Genomic DNA, 16532 nt, shown 5'->3' with positions numbered 1-16532 from the left:
CTCGATATCCAGGAAGATGCAGAGGGCTATTTCTCAGAAGTGAAGTGCTTTCTCCAGCCTCCCAACAAGTTGGTGGAGAGCTGTCTCACATGATTTACCTGGTTGATGTGTGTTTTGGTTTGAATATAAAGGGGCCCTAATTAGCCTCGTCTCTGCAACATATACATTAAACAGTTTTTCCAATGTTTTGAGAATGAGGGAGGACAGACTGATTGGTCTCATATCCTTGGCCTTGCTATGATCAATTCTCCCCGGCTTTGGAATGAAGACAACTATCACTGCCCTCCAAACATTGGAAATGATTCCTACTGCTAGGCTGACCCTGAATAACCTGCATAGGACTTTTATGAGATTCTCTCCTCCCTGTTGCAGGAGAGCTGGAAGAATTCCATCTGGGCCAGGTGACTTAAACGGTTGGAATGTTCCCACTGCCCATTGGCTTTTATTAAAGTCCACACACTCCTTGGCCGATTCCCAGTTCTCTTTTTGCGTGCCTGAGAACCATTGTCTCTCTGGAATCACATTCTGATCTGAGTTGTCTGGCTGAGTATATTGAGGAAAGTGAGTTTTGAGGAGCAGTTCCAGCGTTTCATGTGCTGTCTTTGTATATTCCCCATAATCCTTCCTCATCGTACCTCATGGAATGATTGGTACTCAAATGAGGATTCTGTGAAGTCTGGCTTGAGCAGCCATGCTCTCCACTTCCTACAAAAATGCTGTCAACGATGTCTTCTTTGCTTGTCTGGTTGCAATGTTGTAATTGACAAGGGCCTCACGATATTTAGCCCATTGTCCTTTATGTCTCTCAATTTTAAACAGTATTCGTACCTGTTTTCTTTGAATTTTCAAGTTGTTATTCCACCAAGGCACACACTTATCTGTGCACTTCTTGGTGATCGTGCAGTTGTCCTGATATGAGGTCACTATGGCAGAGGTAACAGCCTCTACTACGTCCTCAAACTCTACTGGATTCCTTATCGAGGTTTTAATTTCTGATAAGCCTAAATCAAGGTCGCTCCTCCATGTCTCCCAGTCTGTTTTCATGGGATTCCTATAGGTCATGGTCTGATTCCCATTTCAACCTTGAATTTAATGTACATGTGGTCCGACGAGGATGGCTCTAACACCACATGCCGTAGTTTGACTCAGCTGCTCATCATGCAACCAAAAGCTATGTCAATTACTTCTTCCCTTCTGCTATTTCTGAATGTAGGTTCATTGGTCCTATTCAGGACCTCCAAGTTGTTAGCTAAAAGAAATTTAAGAAGGCACTCACCTCTACTGTTGGTGTTTTTGCTACCCCACATTAGGTTGTGGGCATTGGCCTCGCATCCCACCAGCAGTTGGTCACCTTGCTGATGGCAAACCTCTACCAGTCTCCTCACCTCCAAAGGAGGAGGAGAGCTGTCTTCGTAAGGAAGGTATGCTGAGGCTGAAATAATTTCCCTCGTGATACCTTCCTCTCACTGCTGTGTCTTAATGGTCACTAGGTCCCTGGAGCAGAAATCCATCATTGGCATGAAAGAAATTCCATTTGTTATATAGATGCATGTTTTGGAGTTTCTTTAATTTCTAGCTTAAATCAGTGGCTAAAGAATGTCTTGGAACAGTAGTGTGTAAAGGTAGGATGAAGCAAACAGCTTGGTGGAATGACACAGTCAAGGCAGTCTGTGAAAGGAAAAAGAAGGCGTTTCAAAAATGCCTACATACTAGAACTCAGGTAGACAGAGAAAACTATGTTGAAGAAAGAAACAAAGCCAAACAGATAATTGCAGCATCCAAGAAAAAATCTTGGGAAGACTTTGGAAACAGGTTGGAGACTTTGGGTCAAGCTGCTGGAAAACCATTCTTGAGTGTAATTAGCAGTCTTCGAAAGGGAGGTGAGAAGGAAATGACAAGTATTTCGGACAGGTCAGGAAAACTGCTGGTGAATCCTGTGGATTCCTTGGGCAGATGGGGGGAATATTTTGAAGAGTTGCTCAATGTAGGTGAAAATGCGATCAGTAATGTTTCAGATTTCGAGGTAGAATGGGATAGGAATGATGATGGAAGTAGGACCACATTTGAGGAAGTGGAGAAAATGGTCAATAGATTGCAGTGCAATAAAGCAGCTGGGGTGGATGAAATTAAGTCGGAACTCATCAAATACAGTGGAATGTTGGGTCTTAAATGGCTACACAGGATAATTGAAATGGCATGGGAGTCAGGACAGGTTCCACCAGATTGGACAAAAGCAGTAATCACACCAATCTTTAAACATGGAAACAGAAAAGATTGTAACAACTACAGAGGTATCTCTTTAATCAGCGTTGTGGGTAAAATCTTCTCAGGCATTGTTGAAAGGAAAGTGCAAGTATTAGTCGAAGACAAATTGGAGGAAAATCAGTGTGGGTTTAGGCCTCTTAGAGGTTGTCAGGACCAGATCTTTAGCTTACAGCAAATAATGGGGAAGTGTTACGAGTGGAACAGGGAATTGTATCTATGTTTTATAGATCTAGAAAAGGCATATGACCAGGTTCCTAGGAGGAATTTATTGTCTATTCTACGAGATTATGGAATTGGAGGCAAACTTTTGCAAGCAATTAAAGGTCTTTACATAGATAGTCAGGCAGCAGTTAGAGTTGATGGTAAATTGAGTTCATGGTTCAGAGTAGTTTCAGGAGTAAGACGAGGCTGCAACCTGTCTCCACTGTTGTTCACATTATTTATGGATCATATGTTGAAAACAATAGACTGGCTGGCTTGAGATTAAGATATGTGAACACAAAATATGCAGTCTCGCATAAGCGGATTACTTAGTTGTGATGGCAGATTCGATTGAAAGTTTGCAAAGTAATATTTCAGAGCTAGATCAGAAATGTAAGGACTATGGTATGAAGATTAGCATCTCCAAAAAAAAAGTAATGTCAGTGGGAAAGAGATATAAATGGATTGAGTGCCAAATAGGAGGAACAAAGTTAGAACAAGTGGATGGTTTCAAGTACTTAGGATGCATATTCTCACAGGATGGCAACATAGTGAAAGAACTTGAAGCAAGGTGTAGCAAAGCTAATGCAGTGAGTGGTCAGCTACGATCTACTCTTTTCTGCAAGAAGGAAGTCAGTACCAAGACTAAGTTATCTGTGCTCCGTTCAATCCTTCGACCAACTTTGTTGTATGGGAGTGAAAGCTGGGTGGATTCAGGTTACCTTATCAATAAGGTTGAGGTTATGGATATGAAAGTAGCTAGGATGACTGCAGACACTAGTAGATGGGAACAATGGCAGGAGGGTGTCCACAATGAGGAAATCAAAGAAAAACTGGGAATGAACTCTATAGATGTAGCAGTCAGTGCGAACAGGCTTAGATGGTGAGGTCATGTTACACTCATGGGAGAAGCAAGGTTACCCAAGAGACTCATGGGTTCAGCAGTAGGGGGTAGGAAGAGTCAGGGTAGACCAAGGAGAAGGTACCTGGATTCGGTTAAGAATGATTTTGAAGTAATAGGCTTAACATCAGAAGAGGCACCAATGTTAGCAGTGAATAGGGGATCTTGGAGGAATTTTATAAGGGGGACTATGCTTCAGACTGAATGCTGAAATGCATGATCAGTCTTAAATGATGATGATGATGATGATGATGATGATCAGCTTACCTCCAGTGACACCAAGGCCCAATACGCCCCCTTTATATAAGTAGAGTTCTTGTATCAGGGCCACATCCACTTCCTGTCTCCCCAGGCAGCAGCTCAGGGCAGCAGAGGCCCCATTACTGTGCTGCAGATTAATCTGCAGCACCTCCAGTCTCCATCTTGTTGTTATCATAGCCTTTGAGAACCCTGATGGTGACCTGTGAGAACCCTGAAAACAATTTCAGATCCTGCTATTGCATCGCCTTCAGGGACTTCTCTCCGACCTCCACCATCAGGGTTCTTCATTCCGGTACAACCTTCTGGTTGATCACTCTCCAGTCTTCTGTTGAGACTTTGGGTTCTGGCCCCTATTTTCTTGAACAGAGTCTTAAGAGAGATATCCTTAAGGATCTTTGGTACCCATATTGGTACCTTTGCGGTCTTAAGAAGTTCCACTGCCATGTTGGCCAGAAGCTTCGCATCTTCCCACAGGTATATCATGGGCACCTTGTCCTTAAGCCATTCCACTGTGTGCACCCCCCCCCCCCCCCCCCCCCCCAGACAAAAATGAGGTCACCATGATCTAGACAAACATTCCTGAAGTTGGATCCTGGACCAGTGTCCCACCAATCTTTTCAAAGAAGGCCATCTATATAGATTCTTCCTGTTGTGAGGTGATAGCCACCTAAGGATAGCCTTCCTGGATAACTGCCATCTTAAAAACCAAGACTGCAGTACTATAGATCTGTTTCCCTGCATGGGTTTTTTCTGGTCTCGCTTATCCAGGGAGGAGGGAGTTTTGGATTCCTCCCTTATCCATTTGCTGCCCGTCTTCAACATTTTGCGGGTCTGCGTATCCCCTTCAACCTGAGATAGTTTTTTCTTGGAGGTCTTAAGTTGAAGGCCCTTCAATTCCCTCCACTTGTCTTTTAGGGAGCCATTCTTTCCCTTCCTTTTCCCTCTGTTCCCTGAGTAGTTTCCTCCTCTGGGCCCCAGACAAGGCTTTAATCTTGATCTGGTCCAACTTCTCGGTTACAGTTTCCACTTCTGGCTCAGGTCTGGACCCTGATTCAGTTGTGGGAATGCCTTCCATCGGTCCTGACCCTGATGTTTGTGTGTCTGAGGCATCAGTTTTCCACTGAGTTTGTTTTTCTATATTTTATTTAATTGTGCCCATATTGGTCCCACGAGATTTGAGGATCTACACGGTCGGCACCACAAATAACCTGCGCAGTGTAAGGCTACTTACACAGGGAGGTCACCCGGTATCCCTGAGGCTCCATTTGTGACACATCTTCCCATGTGCCACACACCCCTCGATACGGAACCCATCACACCTTGGGTTGGGAAAGGGAGTTGGGTGGTACTAGGAGTGAAGAGGGAAGATGGGGTGTTGTGGGACACTCTTAGTCTGATCCATTGGCTGAGGCCTTTCTGGCAGTAGGTCCTCTACCTTCGTCATAGCCCTCAGCTTCACACAGATAGGCAAGCCTCTCCACCCGCTCGGGCAATGCTTTGTCAAGTTGGTGTCCCCCGAAGAGGCCCTGCAGGTTACTAGACTGGATGGTAGCTCATTGGCTCAATTGGGTCCTTGAATCTCGGGACCTTTAATCTCCTTAGCAGTGCGGCTTTTGGGGGGGGGGGGGGGGGGACGGTCTCCAAGCGATCATTTGCTTCAGTTATAAATCCCATTTCAGCAGGCCTTTTCTCAGTGCCACCATATTGTTGCAGATTTCTTTGATCTTTGTAAGCCTACGATGCAGCTTGATGCCATCACATCCTCCTCGACTGCTCTATGAGTGACGTCTTCAGGGGCACCCTCCCGATTTTTATTTGCCCGGTCCTGTCCCACCGGTTGTTCACAGTCCAGGGGCACTTCACAGGACTCCTCAATAAGTGTCCTCCTTTTTCTCTTTGCTATTAGTGGGCTTGTGGCTTCTGCTGGACTGTTGGTTGCTCCTTCTCGATATGTGGATGATTTCTGTATTTGGGCTAGCTCCCACTCAGTGGCCTTTGCGGAATATCAGCCATCCAGCGCACTTCCATGTGAACACTGTTGCATGGTTTTCAATTCTCTTCCCTTACGTTGAGTGTGTGCATCTCTGTCACCTTATTATGGTCCATCCTTATCTCGAGCTCTCCTGATGCCCAGTACTTGACCGTGGTCTCCCAGTTCCATTTCTTGAATCTTCTTTTTGACAACAACTTACTTGATTACCCCGTATCTGTCACCTGAAGATTTGCTGTTTTCATAAACTCAATATGCTTTGCTTCCTAGCCCACACTTCTTGCGGCACAGGTCATTCACCTCTTCTCCATCTTTACTGGACATTAATTCTTTCTCCTCTGGACTGTGGTTCTCAAGTTTATGGATCAGCTGCTCCTTCCACACTACTCCTCTGGGATTCAGTCCGCCATTGTGGTATCCGTTTAGTCACCAGTTCCTTTTGCACTAGCCTTGTTGATAGCCTTCTGGTTGACGCTGTTGTCCCCACCTCCCCCCCCCCCTCCCCCCCCCCCCCCTTTCAATTCAGTAGTCCCAGCTCTTGGCTTCCTCTGCCATCACTATCCGTTCTTCCTCTGCTCACCCCTCCTACTCTGTTCTTTTCATTGCATTGGGCTGTCACCCTCCTGCTGCCCAGCCTCCAGTGGGTTTACCGGTTGGGCTCCGCCTCACTTCAATCTGCCATAACTTCCATCTCCCCTCCTTGTCTTCCTCTTCCCCATGTTCTTTCCCAATCACTCCTTCCCCCCCCCCCCCCCCCTCCCCATCCCCCCCCCCCCCCCCCCCCCATTTGGTTGTTTCCACAGGTCAGGATTCAGATGGATCTCTTTTGGGCCCAGAAGCCTCCATCACTCCAGTGGCATTCCATTGTTTATTCCGAACGCTGTTGTAGGAGTTTCAGTATGCCATTGTTTTTTTACACCTATGGCTCTAAATGCACCACTCATGTGGAATATGCCATCATGTCTTCTGTTGGTATGGAGCACCATCTCTTTCCTGCCACATATGGGGTGTTACTGCTGAGTTGATGGCCATCTGTCAGAACCTCAGCTTCATTAAAGAGTGCTCATTGATCTGAGTTTTGTTGTATGAGTGGCCATTAGGCTATCGCTCGTAGTTTTTCCTGTCACTCCTTGGTCTCTAGCATGCATGAACTTCTCATTGATCTTGATGATGCTGCTTGTTTGATTGATTTCCTGTCCACATAGGTATCCCAGGTAATGATCTTGCTGATCATCTGGCTGAGGGGGTGGCCAGCTACCCCTCATTCTTTGTGAACTTCCAGGGCCAGATTTCTGGCTTTACATCAAATCCCTTTTTGCTCAATTGTGGGCTGATTCTTGGGTGGCTACCCCCCTCCCAAGTGTAATAAACTTGACGCAATCACGGAGTCTCCCACTATGTGACATTCTTCCCTCTGCCTCTCCTGGTGGGAATCTACCATTCTCTGCCATCTTTGTATTGGCTGTAGTAGGTTTACGCATAGTTTTTACTACACAATGAGCCACCCTCCCATTTGTAGTTGCAGGACTCATCTCACGGTGATCCATATTTTGCTGGACTGCTCCTGACTTTTGTTCCATCACACTAAATATGCCCTTCCACCTTCCTTGTCTTGGGTGTTAATGGACGATCCTTGCTTGGTTATGTCCTTCCTCAGTTTTCTTTGCGAAAGTAGTTTGTCCTCTCAGGTGTAAGACCTTGAATTTTCCTCTGGAGTGTGAGTCTTTCAGGTAGCATAGACGTTGGTGATGGAAGCCTTGACCTTGCCTCCACACTGGCCAAGTTCCCCCTGCCTGTTTCCTTACATTTTGTCTGGTCTGTTGTGCAGTTTCATTTCCTCTTTCCTAGTGTCTTGTACCCCTGGTGTTGTCCCCATTGTATCGTGATAATGGTATGGTGAGGGTTTTGGAATGGGTTGGTGGTGGTGCTGGTGTTCCACTGCGCGTAGCATTTCTGGGGCACCCCTGCTCTCCCCGTTTCCACCCACTTCCCTCCTGTTCTTTTGTCTTCCTGCTGCCTTGATGTGCCTTTTCCTTCATTGTTTGCCCATTATCACTTCCCCTTGACTGGACTGTGCTGTTTGTGTTGTTCCTCCCTTGATTTCTGCCACCCTGGGTCATGGGACCGATGACCTCGCTGTTTGGTCCCTTCCCACCAATCAACAACCAGCCCCAGACTGAACAGCAGGGCTGATTGGTACTCAATTTCATTAGGTGGTATGGACACTGCATCCAATACAAAATAGGTAATAAGACACCTAGCTTTCAGAACTGTATGTTCCTTCTTCAAGTAAGGAAAGAGTGTTGGCACATGTGCATACATACTCTAGCTTGACAAAGGATTTATTCCAAAAGCTAACAACTTCTCTTTTTCTTTGGTGTGTGCCTATTAACAACTAAATTCTTCTGCTATTCAGTGAATGGTCTCATTTATATATTAATATTGCTGTACTATATGTTGGAAATAATTTGAATTGCAAATATCAGAGAAGGCTAATCTTGTTGGCTGCTGGGGAGAGCTTTATCAATGTGATGCTTTCATCACCTTTCGACACAATACTGACCAGGTCTCTTTATGAATCAATTTGTGTAGATCTTGGTTGCCATTTACTATAAAGCTACCAGATTGGTGTCATGTTACTAGAACATCAAACTAGTTGTGAGCATACGACTGAGGCTGATGAGCTATGAGTTTCTACCACACATTAATGTCTTGGGGTATAATATCAGTTTTGCCTTAATTGTTTCTCATCCATCTATACATATCTCTGAAACCATGTTAGACCTATTCATTGGCAGTGAGACTACCCAAGACCCAACCAAAGAAAAAAATTGAGGAATTGTTGTGATGAACATCGTGAGTATAAACAGAGAGAAATTGTTATGCTGTATTTTCTTGTGATCCAAAATTTCACAATTTGAATTTCCCTATTATACATTTGTAACAATATTAGAGAAGGAAAGTTGCTACTCACCATTTAGCAGAGATCCTGAGTCGTGATAGGCACAACAAAAAGATTCACACAATTATAGCTTTCGGCCATTAAGGCCTTTGTCAGCAGTAGACACACACACGTCTGCTTGTGTCTGTGTATGTGCGGATGGATATGTGTGTGTGTGTGTGTGTGTGTGTGTGTGTGTGTGCGAGTGTATACCTGTCCTTTTTCCCCCCTAAGGTAAGTCTTTCTGCTCCCGGGATTGGAATGACTCCTTACCCTCTCCCTTAAAACCCACATCCTTTCGTCTTTCCCTTTCCTTCCCTCTTTCCTGATGAGGCAACAGTTTGTTGCGAGAGCTTGAATTTTGTGTGTATGTATGTGTTTGTTTGTTTTTCTATCGACCTGCCAGCGCTTTCTTATGGTAAGTCACATCATGTTTGGGACACTCGAGTCAAATGCTTTCCAGAAATCTACAAATCAGCCTGTTGCTCTTCATCCATAGTTCGCAGCATATCATGTGAGAAAAGAGCAAGCTGAGTTTCGCATGAGTGATGCTTTCTAAAACCATGCTGAGTTGTGAACATAATCTTCTCAGTCTCAAGAAAGTTTATTATTTTCAAGCTGAGAATATGTTAAAGGATTCTGCAGCAAACCGAATTTAGATATATTCATCTGTAATTTTGTGTGTCCGTTCTTTTATCCTTCTCCTATAAGGAGGCACCTGCACATTTTCCATTCACTGTAGGGAAGGTTGAAGTAGAGGAGAAGGGATGGCAAGGATGAAGGGGAGCGGCTTTAGACTGAGAATAGGCCAAAAATTGTACACTGGTAGACATTGTGTCAGCTTCACCCCATAAGGACAGAGTAAGAAGTAAAGATGGATTAAGAAGAACAGATACGAATAGTGGAATCAAGAACTGAGAAAAGGAGATGGAGAATATTACAAAGAGAAAGAGAGAAGGAAGGAGAATGAAGATGAAAAGTAAAAGCACATGTGTGATACTTATGGGTTTATTTGATTGAGTTAAAGATGAGGAGTGAAACTGACTGTGTCTGATTTCAAAGAAATCATCCTGGATTTGGCAATGATAAAAAAAAAAAAAAACAAAAAAACAAAAAAAAACTGTAACCTAAGTATAGATAGGTGTAAGAATGCACCTCCCCCAGATCAGATGTTACTGCAGAGTGTTAATCATTGCATCACCTCACTGTAAACTGCTGCTTATTCCACAAAATGGGATTACAGGACCTTTTTTTGATAGTGAGAACTCTCCTGGTTTTATTATTTTAATTTATAGGTGACATAGGCACAAATAGAGAATAGCAGCTAATTTTTAACACAACATGCAATATTAGTAAAATTTGCCTTGAATTGGTCCACGTCTCTGAAGGATAAATAAGTAAATGGAACAGTAGATTGCTATTTACCCTAAAGATGACACGTTAAGTTGCAGACAAGCACAATTAAAAGACACTTACACAAAACCTTTATGCCACAGGCTATATGTAAGTGTCTTTTAATTGCGCCTGTCTGCAATTTAACATGTCATCTTTACAGTAAGTAGCAATCTCTTTTCCTAGATTGTTGATATTCCAAACTGGAGTTTCCATTGTTTAATAAACAAAGCAGATTATTCTTAATTCATAGGTATTTATATTTAAATGAACCAGAGCTTGAATTCACATGTTACAGATCGTCATAAACATCTGACCTCTGCCACTTGGTGTTACAGATAATATCAGATTTTGTCAATGAAAGTGCCAAAAAGTTGACTGACTTTTACTATTTTTATTCTATGGCATCGTAATCTGGGGTAATGCATCACTGAAGAAAAATGTATGTGTTGTGCAGAAGTGTGTAAAAATGGTGATTTCTTATTTATGCTCTAGAACTCCTTGTAGAAAGCATTTTGAACAGTTTAGCTTGCGTATTTGTTGTGCATAGGTGTTTAAAAATGATAATTTGTTAAAAAATTTGTTATATGTGCTCTAGAACTTGTTGTAGATAACACTTTTAACAGTTCAACTTACTGACAGCAGCCTCACAGTATATTTACTGCTTTATGAAGTATGTTGTCAACAGTTAATCACAGTTTGAAAACAACAGTAATATTATTAAACATAGTACTAAAAGGAGAAATGATTTACACTAACTATCACTCGGCATTAGTGTAGCATAGAATGGCTTGAAGTATTCAGCCATAAAAAACTTGACCATTTGCCCAGCGATGTAAAGAATCTAATACGCAATAAAATCAGCTTCAAGCACAAACTACTACTACTACTACTACTACTACTACTAATCATCATCATCTCCTCCTCCTCCTCCTCCTGCTCTGGGGTGGGGCAACGAACATAATTCCTGTCAAAAAAAAAAAGAAAGAAAGAAAACCAACTGAAGAAATCATGCAAATGGTCAGCAAGGGAACAATTAATGAATCAAAAGATTACTTTTCTCATAGTGAAATCAGCGGCAGCCGAGGTGTGTGTAAAGGGACCCTGACCAAAGTGGTGCAGCGGTTAACGCTCTTGACTTGCATTCAAGAGAATCTGAGATTAAAGTCATGTCTGGCCATCCAGATTTAGGTTTTCTGTGGTTTCTCCAAACTGATTAACGTGTCAGGACATTACCTTTGAAAATCAAATGCCTGGGGTTGATTTCCATCCTTGCTCTATCTGAACTTGTCCTTCACATCCAATGACCTCATCGCTGATAAAGTGACTGCATGGCGAGAAAAAGAGGTTCTGAGAGCAATATATGAACTACGAAAAATAGTGTTGGTGGATACAAAAACTGAAAAGATGATCACATTTTGGCTTATTGAACTATTAAACACTTCACTCTTATTCCTAACACAGTTTTTTTTCTTGTGTAAAGTTCTTAGCTAATTCCAGTTAGACATTAAACAAGCACTCTCTTGAAATTCTGAAGAAAATAGAAACCACTACTATCTGATTACCTAGACTTAACAATTGTAGATTCTGTGTAACTATATGGTAAGTAGTAGTGTTAGTTGTGAACAAACCTTTATTATTATAAATGTAGACTATTGATACTATTTGAAGTAATTCAGTACAGTTCAATAAATCTGAAGCTCACAATAGGACATAAACTGCAACAATGGTTAATGCAACTGAGCAAGAGGCAGCTTTTTCAAACCAAGTATCATTCCTTTTCATTTTATACTCTGAAATACAATCTGTGTACATACAGGTATTATATAGTGATGTAGCAATAATTTATTATTGATACAGTGTACAGATATAGTGCTGAACAGTTGCTTCTCTTTTGTTAATGAATGTTTAAATGTATTTCACATCACAGAAAGCTCTCCTCTATGATGGGGTCTACGGGCCAGTCAGTAAATAGATGTGTGATTAACCCTTGAGGGGCAATGCTAAGAATAAAGTAGGAAATTTGCTGGCAGAAATTGATCTAAATTGATTGCAGCATGTCACCTTTTAGGTTTACACTGGATCTACTAGAAGAGGTAACATTATCTGAATGTCTACAGAAATGGTCCTATCAGTGCTCTAGACTTTTTTCAGAATGACACTGGATCTTTCGTGAATACATTTCCATTACCTCTACACTGATGAGCCACCACATTATGACCACCTTCTTAATAGCTTGTTTGTCCATCTTTGGAACCAAATACGCCACCAATTGTGCTAATCAAGGATCCAGCATTTTGTTGGTAAGTTTGTGCAGTTATGTGGCGTTAGATGTCTACGCATAGGTCATATAATTCATAATAATAATGGGCCGCTGATTTGCATACGTGGTGATGGCGCCCAGTAGCAACCCAGGTGGCCTCCATACGATTTACATCAGGCAAATTTGATCATTGAGACATCAATGTGGGTACACTATGATGCTCCTCAAACCACTGTGGCACAGTGGCCTAGAGATATGGACAATTATACTGCTGAAAGGTATCACCATTGAGGAAGACATCCAAGGATGAAATGATGCAGGTGGTTTGCAGCTGTCAGCATGTCTTCGATTACTACCACAGGTCCCATGCAAGCACAGGAGAATGTCTCCCATAGCATAATACTGCTCCCACCAGCATGTGTACGTGGTGCACTGCACGTTTTGAGCCACCGTTCATCTTGATGACACCATTGATGTCACTGAGCCAGCACGTGGACATGTGGGGGTTGTCTGCTGGAGAGCTCTGTATTCAACAATACATGATGAACAGTGTACTCTGAAACACTTGTGTGTACAGCAGCATTGTGCTCTTTTGTTGGAGATTCCACAGATCACAATCTATACTACTTTACAGAGCAGACAAGCCTCCGATCCTCATATTCTGTGAAGAGCCATGGACATCCAACTGTTTAATGCCTAACAGTAGTTTCACTGTCCTCCTACCTCTTTCTGTATATGCTCATAACAGTAGTAAGTGAATGTTTGACTAGCTTTACCATTTTTGAGATATTTGTTCACACAATCTGTGTAATAATAATCTGTCCTTTGTCAAAGTCACTTAGAGAGAAACCCGTGTTTATAGCATTCGTAGATTTAGATAAAGCTTTTAACAGTGTTGACTGGTCAACACTCCTTGAAATTCTGAAGGTAGCGGAGATAAGATACAGGGAGTGAAAGGTATCTACAATTTGTCAGAAACCAGATTGCAGTTGTAAGAGTCGAAGGATGTGAAAGGGAAGTGGTGGTTGAGAAGGGAGTGGGGCAGGATTTCAGCCTATCCCCAATGTTATTCAATCTCTTTATTGAGCTAGCAGTTATGGGAGGCAAGGATGTATTTGGGAAGAGAATTACAATTCTGGTGGAAGAAATACAAATACGTTGAGATGTTTACTGATAACATTGTAGTTCTGTCAGAGATGGAATAGGGCTTGGAAGATCAGCTGAACATAATAGATAGCGTCTTTAAAAGTGGTTGATAGCTAACTGGAGCTGCTCAACAATTGGGCAGGAACTCAGTTAGAACTGGCTAGAGCTGCAGTTGTGTGGTCTCTGATCTGTGTGATTCTCGGTGCCTCAGCTGAGGGGATGGATGGCACACTTGCGGCCATCGATGGGTGGCGTGAGTCACTGTCACTGCCACTGTCGGACAGCAGAGAAACCTCAAATGCCAACCTCTGTACACAGAACAGTTGTGCCCGTGTGTTATCAACTAGCTTTAATACCGCAGAAATGAAGGTGAATTTGTTGAAAATTTTGGCATATGTTTTATTGGAAAACAAGTGTTGTGGATTACTTTTAAAGATCACACAGTGATAAATCCATGATGATGAAATCAGTCAATGAAATGGGGAGAGGATTCTGTTATTGAATGACTAGAAAACAGTAACAGACGTTCAATGTAACTCACTGTATTATGAGGACTTTCCCAAAACAGGTCTACTGGAAAGTACACACAACAGCTCTGGTCATAGGAATAATAAAAGTACTATAGTGCACTACAAATTCAGTGCCATTGAACTTATTTGGAACTTTATCGAGAACAGGAAAGTGAATCACAACAGGGTTTTTAAGATAAATTGTAATCTATAGCTGCGTCACTCCACTATGCAAATTTTCCCCAGAGTGTGATGGAGATATACTGTGAGTCAAGAGCACAGTTCGAAAACAGGTATGCACAAACTGCTAAGTGTCTTGACATTGCAACAAAACCATAGGTGATTCAAGCAGACAATTATGACAGCAGTGAGGCAATAAATACCAACAAAAGCAATAAAGTATGGTTTGTTTATTTTTTTTTTTTAATTTTATTCTTTAGTTCATTTTGAGGTTGATCATTGTATCCCATAAAATTTTATCCAGCTAATCACTGTAAATCACAGTTCACATTTTCATTTACTATCAAAGGTGCATAATAAATTTAATCTTTCATTTATTGAGAGCTGTTTGTACCTTGAGTGTACATACTGAATTTCCCATTTTACAGTTTTGTCTGTGTACCCTGCAGACACTGAATGCGGCAATGCTGTATTCAAACATGGAAAAAATGCTACTCTTTTTTGGTGTAATAGCTACATATTATGCATCATACAACAGTGGCAGTGCGTTGGTATGACAATTACACTTGATCATAACCTTGCATAGATTGCAGCTACTAAATCGACTGCTTTACAAATCCATAATTGACAAAATGAGGTTTATTTGTTAGTGATGGTATGTGATATAAACAACAAAAGTTCAAGTTCTACACTTGTTTTTTCTCAGCTGCAGTGGTTATGAAAGTAAGCTCAGTCACAGCATTGTCCATTTAATATTACTGTGTTGAAACAACTAATCAGAAAACAATGTGTCCAAATGAATCGAAAAGGGTTGTATATTTAAACTGTGAGAAGGAGACTATTAAAAAAAAAGGTACTGTGACTCTTCGAAGTTGACACTATCCAGAAAGGCTCAAAAAAGTATGCTTTCTAATAAATATTTCTGAGTACATAATATACTTTTCATCAAAATATAATATACAGATATGAAACGAAAATAGATTTTTCCATGAAGCTGGCAAGGTGTGACACACCAATGTTAATAATGCAGTGTAACCAGAAGAGGAGCTCGTATCAATCAATATGAAATGGATAATAGTATACTTGTAACTTTATGTTGAATTCAAGCTCAAATATATCCTTGCATAATGTCACAGTGACATGTATTCATGTCTGTGTATAATAGGGAGTTATTCACATGGACTAAGACTGTTTAACAGGATATAATATTAAGTAGATACTGCATTTTATACTCATAATTTGAGAAATTTTACCTTTAAATAAGAGCGACTCTATCCAAAGGGAATACTTTTGTTTCCAGGAGAACATTCCCTGTACACAATGTTACTCTTAGTTCTTCTTTAATTCCTGTTTACTTCATTCTCTACATTTTATCTTTCATCTTTTGATAACATTATGTTCACTTTCACTTATTTGTTTTTTCTCAACTGTTCTTTAATCTCCTTACTTGCTTTCACTCCCATACAAATCCTTTCTTCTCACTTACGTTTCTCATAGATGAAGTCTTGGTTCTGTAATGAGGCAGACTTTGTTTCTAATGTCTACTGTTCTGTTTCTGTTCTGTTTCATAGGTTTTTTTTTTAATGCAGTTTGTTAATTCTCACCTAAGTCATGCACTACTTTATTCTGCCTTTTGTGAGTTTCCTGTGCCACCTTTTTTATTTGTCATTTGTTTGCCACCAAGAGAGGGCGTCTGTTATGTGTGTGAACATTTCATAGCCATCATTAACTGTTGAGGATCTGTGCTGGACATTCTTTCTTTATGTATAGCTGTGTGATGTTGACTACTGTTGCTGATTTTCAATATTGTTATTTGTGTTTTACATCGTCATCTGTAGTTGCAATTTCATAGATAACAGAGTTACAATAGCTTTCCTTTTCATAGATCATCTGTGAATAACGACTGGTAGTTGAGGAGAGAATACGTTAACATATTCCATTCTGTTTGTATAGCACTACTAAAACATTCTTGTTTTTTATTTTCAAAACTTGAAAGAAAGTTAAGGAATAAATAATTTGTCCCTTCTGTGTCATGGTATACTGATCTTACATACTCTTACGTTCAGGGTGATTATTGAGATGTATTCCTTACAGTTCTTGGTACATATCTTCAATTTTTTTTTTTTAACTACTTCAAACTGAAATTGCCGTGATCGTAGCAGAAGTAAACAATAATCCATATCACTCACAAGGAGTTTTCCCCTGTTATGAGCCACAGAGAAAAATAAGGAAAGTAAGGATGTAGAAAAGTTGCTAAAGTAAGCATTGATGCTCAGTTTCAAGATCAAAAGGAATGTATTTAATGTGCTGGAACAATACAGTAATAGTGTAATGGAAGCATCAATGGAGAATATATAAATGTCATATATGACAAATAATGGAAGGGCTTGTGGAACAAGACAAATCCTTCAGAGCTGATAGAATATCTGGGGCCCACATTTCCCCCCCCCCCCCCCCCCCCCCTCCACCCGCACACATTTTAG

The sequence above is a fragment of the Schistocerca serialis genome, chromosome 4, assembly GCF_023864345.2.
Source record: "Schistocerca serialis cubense isolate TAMUIC-IGC-003099 chromosome 4, iqSchSeri2.2, whole genome shotgun sequence".
NCBI classification, from domain to species: Eukaryota; Metazoa; Arthropoda; class Insecta; order Orthoptera; family Acrididae; genus Schistocerca; species Schistocerca serialis.
The sequence above is the reverse complement of the archived record's forward strand: the minus strand, read 5'-3'. Positions refer to the sequence as shown.